Source organism: Myotis brandtii, unplaced genomic scaffold, assembly GCF_000412655.1.
Source record: "Myotis brandtii unplaced genomic scaffold, ASM41265v1 scaffold343, whole genome shotgun sequence".
Lineage (NCBI taxonomy): Eukaryota > Metazoa > Chordata > Mammalia > Chiroptera > Vespertilionidae > Myotis > Myotis brandtii.
The window spans coordinates 3,706,120-3,721,029 of record NW_005363209.1 but is presented as its reverse complement, the minus strand read 5'-3'; positions in this window follow the sequence as shown (position 1 = coordinate 3,721,029).

Genomic DNA, 14,910 nt, shown 5'->3' with positions numbered 1-14,910 from the left:
TTATCTTCCTTTTGTTAAGTTGTATGAGTTCCCTATAAATTTTGGAGATTAAACCCTTATCAGAGATAACATTGGCAAATACTAGTATGTTCTCCCATGCAGTGGGCTTTCTTATTGTTTTGTTGGTGGTTTCTTTTGCTGTGTAGAAACTTCTGCAAAAAGTGGCTGCTAATGTCTACCCTGCGTACTATGTCATTGGGCTATTGTATAAACAAATGCAAAACATGTAGAAAATATTTTGTAAAATACTAAGTACTAATGTCATTAAATATTACTATAGTATAATTTCAGTGAGTTTAATAGGAAAAATTCAAAAATGCTGAAAGCATGATATTCCATTTATATATGAGGTAACTTTATATTGGGTATTACACCTCTTGAAAGACATAACAAATAACAAGAAACATGTTTATCAAACATGACAATGATACTAATGCTAGCAGTAACTTTTTGAGCCTAGAATTATTGATCCAGAATATCTAGAACTGTTGCCGATCAAATTAATGATACTAATATTAATTATGCATGTAGAAAGTCTCTATGATATTTAAGGGAAGCTGATACATTAACCAATTATGTATTTTTCTTTGCATTGCTTCTGTATCTGGTTATTCAGTATAAGCAGACAGATAATACACTGAGCAGTACTATTCTGCAAATAAAAGATAAAAGGAAATAAAATAAAGATTCCCAATCTAAAGAAAAATTAAAATATCAACAGTTCCTTGGTGACAGTTTTAAATGAATCTTTAAAGGAAGCTTACTTTGGAAAGCCTTCTGGTCACCCCCAATTACTATGGTTGCCTTGTTTGTGACAGCTGGTGTATAATCTTTATTACACTGTCATTAGAATGTCTTTCATACCTTTTTTTAAAAGCCATCAACACACCATTTGCTTTTCAAATCACACCCTGAAGTGGCTGGATCATGGGCATTGAGGTATCTATGAAGTTTCTAAGCCTTTTTCACACTTTGAGGAGCTGGTAAATTCAGACACAATATGGGAATCTGATGCTACTCCAGCTCCGCTGTACTAAAATTACCCTAGAATATTTTTTAAATCTACTCATATTTTTAATCTTTTCCTTCTATCTTCTTCTACAGAAAAAAAGTATTAATTTCACTAGAGTTCTTCTATGTACCTCATTGAGAATGGTAATAATGAGGTCAGGACAGAGGTGTAGCCACCAAGCACATCAATTATAGCTTCACTGGGGGAAAAAACATAATTGTTTCATAGCCTTAGACCATTTCTTTAACCCAGTCAGCCAGCTTGAAAATTTGCACCAGTGAAGTAGAGGAGCATGCACATTGAGCTGTGTGGGGTTGATGGGAAACTTAATGAGGAATCAGAGGATCTTCTGTTATTATTTTTTATTTTCCTGATCATGTGGTTTAAAAATAAATTCAAATAGCTTTACTGAGTTCCAGTTTCTTTGATAATAAAACAACAACAATAACTGCTTTTTACTTTTTGGAGTTCTGGTTATTCTAAAACATGAATCTTGACAATGTATACAGCCCAGAAAGCTCCGTAATGCAATACATTGCTGGTGGTGGTGGTGGTATCTCCACAGGTAAATTGATCAGTTAGAACAAATGTCTGGTTTCCACTGGGTCAGTGACTTGAGAGCCCAAGAAGGGGACTTAGAGACCAATAGAGGCAGTTCTGTCTCCATTTATGTCTTCAACCACACAGCCCGGCAGGAATTCATGTCTCAATTTCTCATTAGAAAAAAAACAAAATAAGGAGATTTAGTCAGTTTTTATTGGAGAAATTTTTAAATAGTTTGAAAGATTATGATAAAATCATAAAACATTATGGTGTTAGTAAAATGTTTTCAATAAAAGATCTTCAGATACTAGGACTCTAAAATGCTATTAGAAAAGGGGATACAGAAGTTGGTTCAAGATTTTAGTCAAGAAGCCTGAAAGAAATATTTAAAACAACACAGGCCAAAGTATGTTGCTTTTTAATGTTTTTAATTACTTATGGTTTGCTTTGTGCTGTGTAAACACTGGTTTTCTAATGCTGATTAAAATATTTGCATGGTAATGTCTTAGAATAATGCAAACCAAACAAACTTAAAAGTAATGTAATATATTCAGTTAGTAGATAAAAAGTTTAAAATCATGAGGCTCATGTGGGAAACAGAAGTTCTTTATTTGGGATAAGGCTAGTAATTTCAGTTTCAAACCTTAAAACAATTATCCTTGCAGTGTGTTACATTAGATTACTTGAAATAAACCATCTACTTGCTACATTATGTACTATATTTCCTAGTTTAAGCTCAGTGTTAGCCGAGATTCCTGGACTCCCTTTTGAGTATAAGAAACTCTCCCATCTTCAAGTGCTTAGTGCTTTTAAGGTATATCCTTGTCAATAGCTCTGCTATTTCACACCATATTTCCTCCACACCTCATCACTGAGCACTCATCCACTGCCAGTGATTTACTGCTAGTGGATGTCTGAAGTTGCAGCATGAATTCTCTCATAGAGACTTCACTCTCTATTAAATCCACACTGATTTTCCATGAAAAGTGAATTTTAAAGTAAGATTTTCCCATTTTTATGTAAAGTCTCATGTAAAATACTAAAGTTTTTAACTATTTTCCTTTTTTTTAACATATTAGATATATAAAGTACCTATGATTATGAATGCAGCCTTTGTTCAATAATATATTCTGAATTAGGTTCTCTTTTTAAACCATATTCTGAATAATGAAACATATAGAAATTGTTCATAATAAAAGGGTATGACTTTTGGTGGTATGTTAAAAATTATTCTAGGAAAATCATAAATCCTGGAAATTCTGTCATTTGTTATTTAATTCAAAATTTGTAAAAGACAAGTAGATACTATAGTAATTAATTTTAAAATGTAAATTATAATGTCTTTAAAGTCGTAAATTATCTCATTAGAATAACCTAAGTATATGCATAACTACTAATCAGTATCAGAGAAATGACTAAATAGAGACATTGAGAGTCCTAGTATGGATTTTTGGACGATAGCACTCCACTGACACTGTCCTGGTTTTCAGAAAAGTTTTCTCAATTCTTTGGGATCGAAATATTAAGAAATAAATGTTATAGAACAGGGGCCAATTTTTCACTAAATTTATTTGTGTTTTGAACGGGACTGTGTTATTCAAGTTTCTATTATTGATTGAGGCTGACATAATTGTAACTTAAGGAATGGATATAGTATAAGCATTAGAGTGAAAGTGTACTTAGTTCCTGAGTGACCAAAGCAGTGTTTGGAAAACCAGCCAAATCCCAGGATTTCCTGATGGCCCAATCACCATCTGTTTGAGGATCTGAAGGTCTGAATGTGATGACATGTGTATAGTTCATGCAAGCAACCTTGAGATGGTGAAGCACTGATCACTTCTCAGATATAAAGATTTGCACATTACATGTTTGGGGGCAGGTGAAGAGTCAGCACCTATTGAGTGTCTCGTGGAAGAAAATGAAATAATGAGATAAATAATATAAAAATGTGTGAGGAGGGAAGAAAAGAGAAAAATATCCTAACTCTATGTGAAGCTGGATCTTTGAGAACATCTCCTGCACAGATTAATATACTCATGACCACAATTGATGGATTTGAATAAATAAATGGGTCTCTCTAAAAGTTCAGTGAGTGTGTACATTTCCTTTTGGAATCAAAACATACTTAAAACGGTATTATGAGTCTTCTACTTATTACATTTTTTTTTATCTCTGTCAATGTAATTCTCTTAAAAATTGGCTCAGCAATGATCTAATCCAGAAAGTAAATGTTACATACCACTCCTCTTTGCTACTATTACACTTTCAATTATAGCACTTACTATGTTCTATTAACTAAATCCTCACAGGTTTAATAACTTGGTGGTGAATGTAAGCAAATACTCATCTGCTTTGCACAGTCAGGCAGTGCTATCTCTCTAGCTCACCCTTACTTCTTGGTGACCATTTCTTTCCAGTTTCCAGGCACTGGATGTCTTAGGCCTTCTACTCCTCTTTGACTCTTCTTCCATGTCTTCAGTTCACAACAGTGAGAAAGAACGGATTTAACCTGAGCTTTAAATAACTAATAATGAAAGTTAATATGTTACTACTGTTCATAGGCATGCACATTTAAACATTTGTTTAATTGGATCCCTTTCAAAGGGCATTAAATCTCTAAAATTTAAACTATACCTCCCTCAGGTTGATTTGAAAAGAAATTACACTCATAAGTAGAGTATATTCTTAGTTCATCTGCACATGACCTGACCCACGATGGAACTCACAACCTTCTGGTATACAAGAAGACTCTCCAACCAACTAAACCACCCAGCCAAGCCTGATTGTTTATAATTCTTAATAAATTTTCCTAGTCCTCTAACATTGTAAACAACATCTATCCACTCTGATCTCCACATTTTTTTACTTTTACTCTTAGCTTATACATTTCTAGCTTCTTTTAATGTTACTTTTTTGAAACTCTGTCTCACCAAGTTAACAATTATCCCCTAGGCTTTGTTTCAGCATATTCCGTATACTCATGTTTTCCCTGGAGATCTTGACTCTGGCCTTTACCTCTTACTTACTAAACGCTCTCTTCTTTTTTTTTTTTTAATAGTTCATAATAATGCTGTCACCTTTAGGCTTCTCTTCAGTCTCCTTTTGATCCATGCAATCCTTTAAATGTTCTTCTGCCTCGGTTGTGGTTCTCCAGTCTTTTCTCACTTCACAGACACTCTTTCAGTCACCTCAACCCTGCATAAGGCTTCACCTTTGAGTTGTGTGCTGATGACTGTGAACCCAAACTTGCAAATCCAGCCATTCACTGCACATTGCCACTAAGATGCATACAGGTATCTCAATCCCAATACACCCAAGTTACAACCCATTAAGTACTGCATCACTTTTCAAAAATAAAGCTCTCTTAAAGAATGAATAATTTGATGCTTTTTAGTGTTCTGTTGTATCAAGAGTCAGGTGTAAGAAAAATATTAAGTTAATTTTATCATCTCATCATCCATAAGTATTTTCCTGTTCTTTTTCTGTGTCCTCTACCCACTATGTGGCTACTTAATTACATAAATTTCATATTAAAGTGCATAATCAGATGTGTAAATGTGTGTGTATACATATATATATGCTATCTATCTATACATATATGGTAGATAGATTGATATTCATCCAGATTTCTGAATGACACTGAGATTATGGTGGATTGCACTCGATGAGAAGAAAGTTATTAAATTCTCATACTCCATGTTCGAAGAGGTCTCAGATCTTAATGTGATTGCTGAATCTGTTTCTATGTTCATTAGAAGCCAAATCAGTGTCTTCTTCCTTTATCTGCACCATACATTAGAGAAAGTGACAGTTCTGAGAAGAACATTCTAGGTGCCTAAGTATAGGGTCTATTTTTTAGGGGAGGGGGGTGTCTGATGTGGACATCAGAATAGATGGATTTGTCTCTAATTCTGGTCTTCAGTGAACCAACATTTATTGTGCCTAGGATGAGAAGAGTTTCCTCCTTTCCAGTTTACTATAGAAGTCAGAAATAGACCTGAACATAAAAGTTAATGGTGCGATTGGTGTAACAGTTGTGCTAATGGAGCAATCACATGGATAACACCTCATAAATTGTTAATGTGACTAGGATATAGCTTAGCCTGTGGAGGTCTCTCCTGAGGAAAGAGCTTTGCTGACATGTCTAAGCATGCATACATGAAACACCTACACTTCTTTCTTGACTCTGCTCCATTACCTCATCAACATGCTTTAGATGAATTTATTGTCTAATAAGAGATGTTACATCATGAGATGTTACATCATGATTTCCACCAATAACATTTCCTATTATCTGAGGTATATAAGAATCTAAGGCTCCATGGTCAGAAGAAGGTAAGTAAATTGATTATTTTCTCAACATTGATTATGTGGCACACAGTACATACAGCACCCTGTACATTGCTTAATTTTTACAACAACTCTATGAAATAATGTTACTATTGCAGTTTATTAGATGAGAAACAGATTGTTGAATGGATTTGTCCAAGGTCACACAAAAAGTTACTGACAGAGTCAGAAGCAAACCTAGGTCTGTCCTTCTCAGAATTGGAAGGACATTTCACCAGGAGACCTTTTTATTCATTACATTTTAAGATTTATTCTCTACTCATTTATTAAATGATTAGACGCCTGGTGCACAAAAATTTGTGCACTCGGGGGGAGGGAGGGACCAGCCCAGCCTGAGCCCTCTTGCAGTCTGGGACCCCTCGGGGGATGACCACCTGCTGGCTTAGGCCTGCTCCCGGGGGATTGGTCCTAAGATGGCAATCAGACATCCCTCTGGCAGCCCGGCAGCCCTCAGGGGATGTCCACTTGCCAGCGGGGAGCAGGCCTAAGCTGCAGTCGGACATCCTTAGCGCTGCTGAGGAGGCAGGAGAGGCTCCCACCACCACTGCTGTACTGGCAGCCATCAGCCTGGCTTGTGGCTGAGCAGAGCTCCCCTATGTGGGAGTGCACTGACCACCAGAGGGCAGCTCCTGCATTGAGCATCTGCCCCTTGGTGGTCAGTGTGTGTCATAGTGACCAGTCATTCCCAGGCTTTCTGCTGTTAGGGTCAGTTTGCATATTTCCCTTTTAGTATATAGAATAGAGGCCTGGTGCATGGGTGGGGGCCAGCTGGTTTGCCCTGAAGGGTGTCCCGGATCAGGGTGGGGGTCCCACTTGGGTGCCTGGCCAGCCTGGGTGAGGGGCTGATGGCTGTTTGCAGCTGGTCCCACCCCCTTCGGGGTGGGGGTCCCCACTGGGGTGCCTGGTCAGTCTGGGTGAGGGGCTGAGGGCCGTTTTCAGGCTGGCCTGTGACTGAAGCTCCCAGCCTCTCCTTTTTTTCTCTTTTCTTTTTTTAATTCTGGGATTTATTTATCTTCTATAATTCAAACTCTGTTGCTGTCACTGGAGCTCCCAGCTCTGAGGCCATGGCTGGCTGAAAGCAGGTTTCTGGGGTTTGTTTAGCTTCTATAATTGAAACTTTGTTGCTTTTGGAGCTGTTGCTTTCGGAGCTTAGAACCGGGCCGTGGCAGGCGGGGAACCTTGGCTTCCTCCATCACTGGAGCAAGCAAACCTCCTGCTCACTTCAGCTGCATGGCTGCCGGCCGCCATCTTTGTTGGCAGTTAATTTGCATATCTCGCTGATTAGCCAATGGGAAGCGTAGTGGAGGTATAGTTAATTACCCTTTTTGTCTTTTATTAGATAGGATTATTTTGAGACCTATTCCCACCACATCTGTGTATCCTTAGATTAGAAATGCTTATATTTAAATGATTTCTAAATTTTGGCCATGTACTACTTTAGTAAGTTTCTAGATACAGTGGGGCCTTGACTTACGTGTTTAATTTGTTCTGTGACGGAGCTCGTAACTCAAATTACTCGTATGTCAGATCAAAAAGTGAACGAGTGAGACACGTGATGCTGGGCTGATGTTCTGGCGTTCACTGTGACATTCGCTGTGCCAACTAGCTGTCGGGTATCTGAAACTGGCTCGTAACCCGAATTTTAGCTCGCAACTCAAAGCAAAACATCGGCCGGCTTGTAACTCGAAAAACTTGTTAGTCGGGACACTCGTAAGTCAAGGCCCTACTGTGTATACATTCTCGATGTATCTCTTTGTTTATAAATTATATTTGATACAATTTTTAATAAAAGCAAAACATGTCATTTAGGAACCTATATGAAGAATAAGTATTAACTTTTTAACTACCACATCACCTATGAAGCAGATACTAATTTTTGCTCTATTTTAAACACACAGAAAAGTAATTTTGCCAAATTACCTTATTTAGTAAGTGAGGGAGGATTTAGATAGACCACACCCTTAAGCACTTTAATGTATTACTGCTTCTGTATGTCCTTCTGAGATATTGAATGATATCCACATTAGCTGTATGAATTGCATGAATGTTACACAATGTACACAAAAATTAAAAATTAAAAAATAATGAAATGAAAATATATTCTGTTACTTTTTATAAACTGGAATGGATCATTTTATGCATCCAATTTGGAAAATACTGATTTATTTTCTAGAAATTTGATCAAATCTTGACTCTATTTAGAATGCTATAATTAAATGTACTTTGAGAAGAGTTTACTAGTATTCCTTTACAAAACAAGCAAGAGAGAGGAGTTTTATTTTCTCAAAGGTTTTGTTGACTAGACCCTGAAGATTATCTTTGGAATAAGAAAGAAGAGAACATATGGAAATTAGTAGCAAACTATCAAAAGAACAATATTACAGAAGCAGTAAGCAGAGTTTAAAAACCATCTGTGTATTTACCAAATATGTCTATATAATAAGCATGCTTCTTAGGAGATCAACTGGGTTTGCAGGAATGATTTTATCTTCATTGTCTGGCTGATTGGAAAAAGTGTCCTCCCCTTCCAAAGAAATGCTTTACTATTAGGTGTAGAAACTTTTAAAAAATCAGTAATTAAATATTTATTTTAAATATTCAATCCTTAGCATTATAGAAACAGAAAAGATTGTGTTATTTAGTTTAAAGAAATTCAAACTTGAAAGGAATTTTAATAATAAACCAGTAGATTTCTGATATTTGTCCAATTTTTCCTTTTGGCAAAAACATGAGTTTAAGCTTCATTGCACATTTTCCTCCAAGTTTACCCAGCCACAAGTAGACAGGTAATTCGTATGTCTCAGTTGGGGGTGTTTTGGAGCATGTTTCATGCATGATTTCAGAGAGAGAGGCAAATGAGATAACCAGGAGGAATCTCAGGGGCTAACTCTTCCTAAGCTGAAGCTCCATTTAAAAAGCATAAAATTATAATAAAAATTAAAAATGCACAAAGTGCCTATAAGCAATGTTTGTGCTTAGAGGAAAAGAAACCTAATTTAATGAATCTTTTCCATAAGAATTTTATTATTTATTGCAAACATGACAGGATCATTTTAGGTGTGGAATTTAGCTAATAGACAAATGTCAACATGGAATTGCCAATTTAAATCATCAGTCTCAGTGGTAATATCCTTATGCTGAAAACATTTTCAACTAACACTGTTAATAAGCAGAAGATAAACTATTCAATTTTGAATGCTTTGACTCCATATACTAACAATATTTAAAATCAACTCTTCAGAGCTTGAGAACACATCATATTTCCTGCCCTTAGAAAAATCACTTCAATATAGCTTGCTTTGTTTATAATCATATTACATTTTCTAAAGATAAGGGTTACTCCATGGAGAGACAATCCTGTATAATGTGTGCATTTTCTATAATGTTTAATGACCTTTGGAATTTAAGTCTGCCTAGCACATTTTCACATATACCTAAGCCCACAAAGCTTAATATTAGATTATATTTTTGAGGAGGTCTCAGAATTTATCTTCTAGAAAAGAGAGACATACTAAGAAAACCAAATTTTTTTCCAGAGATATTTTAAATTCAATATATATTATGATGGGTAGTAGATCTGGTGTCATAAGAGACCACAGAATTTACCCTACCAATTAAATATATCCCCATGCTTACTTTTTATAGCCAAACTGAACTAGATATGCTTTCTTTAGATAAATGCCATATTTTATCAGCAGCAAACTTATTCTAAAGCCAAGATTCAAAAAATAAACTTTTCCATACTTTGAATTATGATTTATAATTTATTCAATTTAGAAAGATGAAATCTAGAAAGTATCCAACCATACAAAATGTTTATTACTTCATCCAGTTATTGATAACATATAAACAAAAAAAATGAATTAGAACTTGGTCTCAACTTAGGTCCAGATGACAGCCAAAGGCAACATTTTATCTAAAAATGTTTTTACTCGAAAGTCTCAGGAACTAAGTATTATATTTCCATGATATAAAAGCAGCCATATATATATATATATATATATATATATATATATATAGATATGTGTGTGTGTTGTCTCTCTCTGTGTGTGTATCTCTCTATCTCTATCTCTATCTCTATCTCTATCTCTATCTCTATCATCTATATCTATAAAAACCCTAACATGCAAATAGACCGAACAGCTGAACAACCGGTTGCTATGACGTGCGCTGACCACCAGGGGCACACGTGGAACATGGTGGGTGTTGGCAGCAGGCGGCAGAGCACAGAACATGGTGGGCATCGGCCATGGAGGGATGGTGGAGCAGGTGAATGGGAGCGCCAGACAATGGCGGAGCACTGGTCACTGTCATCAGAGTGAGCCTCTGGTGGTTACTGAAAATTCCTTGCTCCTGCTGGGTGCTCGCACCTGCTGCCGGTGCTGGCCACGCTCACACCTGCAGCCAGCGCCAGAGCCACCACTCGCACCCGCTGCTGGTGACCGGCATTGGTCCCAATCACTCAGTGCCATCAGTGGGTGCAAGTGGCAGCTGCCAGCCCTGATCGCCCCTGAGGGCTTTTCTACCTGCCCCTGCTCCTGAGGAGCGATCGGGGCAGCAACTGCCACTTGCACCCGCTGAAAGCACCGTCCCCACTCGCATCTGCTGCTGGCACCGGCCCCAATTGCTCCACACTCTCAGTGAGTGTGAGAGGGGCCAGCACCGTCAGTGTGTGGGAGCAGCGGCAGAGGGACTGGGGGGGCGTGGCTGGAGAGGCCCTGGCGGGGGCACAGAGGATGGACTGAGACCTGTGCTTGTGTCTACTGCAGACTTGCAGCCCACAGTTCCTTTCAAGGTACATGAATTCATGCACTGGGCCCCTAGTGTATATATGAAACCCTAAGCAACCGAACAACCGGTCAAATGGTCACTATGACGTGCACTGACCACCAGGGGACAGATGCTCAATGCATAGACTTGGGCTCTCTCCTGTCTGGATCGGACCTGTGGGGATCAGGCTCCCTCCTATCTGGATCAGGCCTGCAGGGCTCGAGCCAAAACTGGCTGTCCAACATCCTCCAAGGGGTCCCGGATTGCGGGAGTGTGCAGGCCAGGCTGAGGGACCCCACTGGTGAACGAATTTGTGCACCAGGCCTCTAGTGTGTGTGTGTGTGTGTGTGTGTATTCCTTAAGATCTATTCTATAGAATATTTTAAGAAGAATGTATTTTTCAAGGGTTGGATTCTCTTTCCCAAAGAGGCACATTCTCTTTTACTCTGTGTTTTATATTATTTTGTAAAATGCTATTTTATTTGTATACTGAAGCATTCAAAGTTGAAAAATTCTAACTGGCTTATTTTAGGGGGTACATTGTTAATTCTCAATGTTGTGAGATTATACTAGTAGTGCCTGCCTTGTGTTTCAAAAATGCCTTACCTCTCCTGGTCTGGTGGCTTAGTTTTTTGGAGCATCATCCTATACACCAAAAGGTTGCAGGTTCAGTTGACATCTAGGGTACATACCTAGGTTGAAGTTTGGAGGGAGTATGGGAGGCAACCAATCAATAGTTCTCTCTCATATCACTCTCTCTCTCTCTTTTTCTCCCTCTCCCTCCCTCTCCTTCTTGTTCCCCTTCCACTCTCTCTAAAATCAATAAAAAACATTTCCTCAGGTGAGGTTTAATAGTCTTATATACCTTATAATTTACTTAATTCTTACAGAAATGGAATGTATTACTATTATAAAAATCCAATAAATTATAAGATCCATTTAGGTTGCAGATATTTACTACATATCTCACAAGTGAGAGACAATATTTGAAAGCACTGGATTCATTTAACCTTTAGATGTGCCCAGTTCAGTAGCCTTTGGTTGCAAATGTACATTGGTTTATTTTCGAGAGCATATCCATTCTTTTTTTTAAATATATTTTATTGAGTTTTTACAGAGAGGAAGGGAGAGGGATAGAGAGTTAGAAACATCAATGAGAGAGAAACATTGATCAGCTGCCTCCTGCACACTCCCCACTGGGGATGTGCCTGCATCCAAGGTACATGCCCTTGACCGGAATCAAACCCGGGACCCTTGAGTCCGAAGGCCGATGCTCTATCCACTGAGCCAAACCGGTTAGGGCTAGCATATCCATTCTTGCTCAGTGAGTATTCTGTACTTTGGAGCTATTCTGTACTTTGGAAATTTGGGCTTCCAAGGTCCTTATTTTTTGTTTTAATCTAATTACTTGTATTTTAAGTACACCTGTTTTATATTGAAACTCTGCCTTAGTGGAATTACATTTAAAGTATGGCTTATTTATAATATAACTGATCATATTTCACTACTGTTAGATATTCTTTCAGATATTGTGACTACCATTTTCTTATTTACATTCTGTCATCTCTTAGTCTGGAAGAAACAAGACATAAAATTCCTTTAAACAGATCTTCTGTCTATACAAATAATTTAAATCATCTCAGTAAGCATGTCAGCACCATTTTACAGCGCAATTTTGTGTAAGTACCACAGTAGACAGCAGAAGCAGTCTTCTCCCTAATCCTTACTCCTGAAGCCATCCATCCCAACAACCCCAGGCTCTCAGTATAAAACTGTCAGTGAGTACAGGGGCTTCTTGGGGCTTCTGGCTGACTTCATAGGCAGAGGGAATGGGGTGTGGTAGAGATTCACAGAGTACCCTAAAGGGTCCCAGTAAAAACATGGGATGCTTTGATCATACAATGTTTTCTATTCTGGCAGACCCAGGACACCCAAAAGTAACTTAGAAATTTTTGAGAAAGGCACACCAGGGCACAAGAGCCCACTGAAACCAGGGACCTGGAATAGAGACAGATTATTATATCGAAAGATGATAAACCTATGGAATGACCACCCCTCTTCTTAATGCAGCTCTTTAAAAAATTCCTTTCATTTACCATATAGTTAAGTGACTTGACTAAATCACAAAAACACATTTCTTTAACTTTTCTCCTCTTTCATCATTGTAATTAATACTGAACAGTTCTGATTTTAACTTGAGTTTTAGCTCTGAACTTCAGGTCAAAGTGGATTTTCCCCTAAAGCACTTAAATATAATGTGAACTGAGCAATTTTAAACATAGTTAAAATGAATTCCTTATAACTGCCCTGCTGTAATTAACCTTTCATATTCCCTTTCTTTAAAAATATTCCATGATATTCATTTATGATTTCAGAATCCAATTATTACAGGACTGATTTTAGCCAAAGTTATGAAATAATAGTTATTAAAGTCATAACATATTTAGTGCAATAAGTGCCCCAACACTATGCTACAAGTTTAAATATTAATTTTTATTGTCTTATGTATTCTTTTGATAACCACCCACTTTTATCAATTATTTAACAAACATTATTTGAGTTCTTATGTGCAACACACTAGTCTATACCTGGAAGCACATCACATAACAAAACAGAAAAAAAGATGATGTACCTTCACTTTCATCAAGACTCATTTGGATTGCCTATCTTACCCCAAAGACTTCCAAACCACTAAGCAAAGGTGATTCTGCTTACTTTTAAATTCTGTACATACATCCTCCCGTCCATATGGAAGAACATTCTCTCTGTGTTCTTTCCTTGTCTTGTAATTTACCTATATTTGGCCAGGATCCCAGGTCCTGGAAACCTCTGACCTGACAAACATGCAAATAAGATGTGAAGTAGATGAGCCGTCTTCCTAGTACCTTACATTCACTTCAACCTTGCTCTCTGCTTAATCTGGAGGAGTTATGCCTTTTAAGCTGAACAGTACATTTCAATTATGAGAAAGGTTGATCTAAAGTAAAACTTACTGAGAAATGGTTCTGTTTTGCAGAGGACTCATAGTTGCCCTTATATATTATTTAACTCTGTCTGAGGTAGTAGCCCTGAATCTTTTCTGAGTTACTGAAATTTAGGAAAGGAACAAGTTCATTTACTGGCATTTGCCATCTGTTCCCTTTCTCACCTATATGTTAAGTCAACAGTATCATGCATAATTGATGTACAGTAAACATATTTTAAGTGTACAGGTAAATGATTTTTTGCAAATGTATGTCCCCATGCAGCTATCACCACAGTCAACATAGAAAACAAGTTCTCTGGTATCTCCCCCCAAAAGGATCTTAGTAGACAGTCCTCTTGCAAGGCTTACCCTTAGGCAACAGCTGATTTTCTCTGTCATACATATTCAATTTATCTTTTCTAGAATTTTATAAAAATGGGATCATACAATATGTATTCTTGTTTGGCTACTTTCACTTAGAATGTTTTTGAGATTAATTCATGTTGCATCTATTAGTAGTGTGTTTCTTTGTTTTACTGAATAGTATTGCATTTTACAGATATATTTCAATGTAGTCATCTTTTCACCTGTTGATGGGCATGTGGGTTGGTTCCACTTTGGGGTAATCAAAATAAAGCTGCCATGTCATTCCTGTTCAAGTTTCTATTTCGATCTGTACTTTAATTTCTACTGATAAACCTTGAAGAATGGAATTGTTGGGCGGAATATAATCAGTGTTTATCTAAATAATTTTTAAAATGGCTAACTTGTTTTCCAAGAACTTATACACTTACATTACCAAAAGCAGCATAGGAGAGTTCCACTTTGCTCCATACTCAGATCATCATGTGGTATTGCCAATTTTACTAATTTTAGTAACTCTAACAGCAATGTAATATCTCACTATGGTTTTACAATTTAAGATATTAATGAAATCAGAAGACCAAGATGGCGGCATAGGAAAACACCGGAAATTGCTGCCTCCGACAACAACTTCAAAAATACAACTAAAAGACAGAACGGTCATCATCCAGAACCACAGGAAGGCTGGCTGAGTGGAAATTCTACAACTAGAAGGAAAGAGAAGAGCACACAGACTCAGAGGAGCTACGAAAGTAAAGTGCAGAGGTACGGAGGCTCCGGCGCGCGCGGAAAGGGGCGGGCACCTGAGGACGCGGCTGTCTTTTTGAATCGGGAGAGAGTCACAAGCTCCCAACTGCTCTGAACTCCAGTTCCGGGAAATCTCTGGGGTCCCAGGGCTCATACAGGG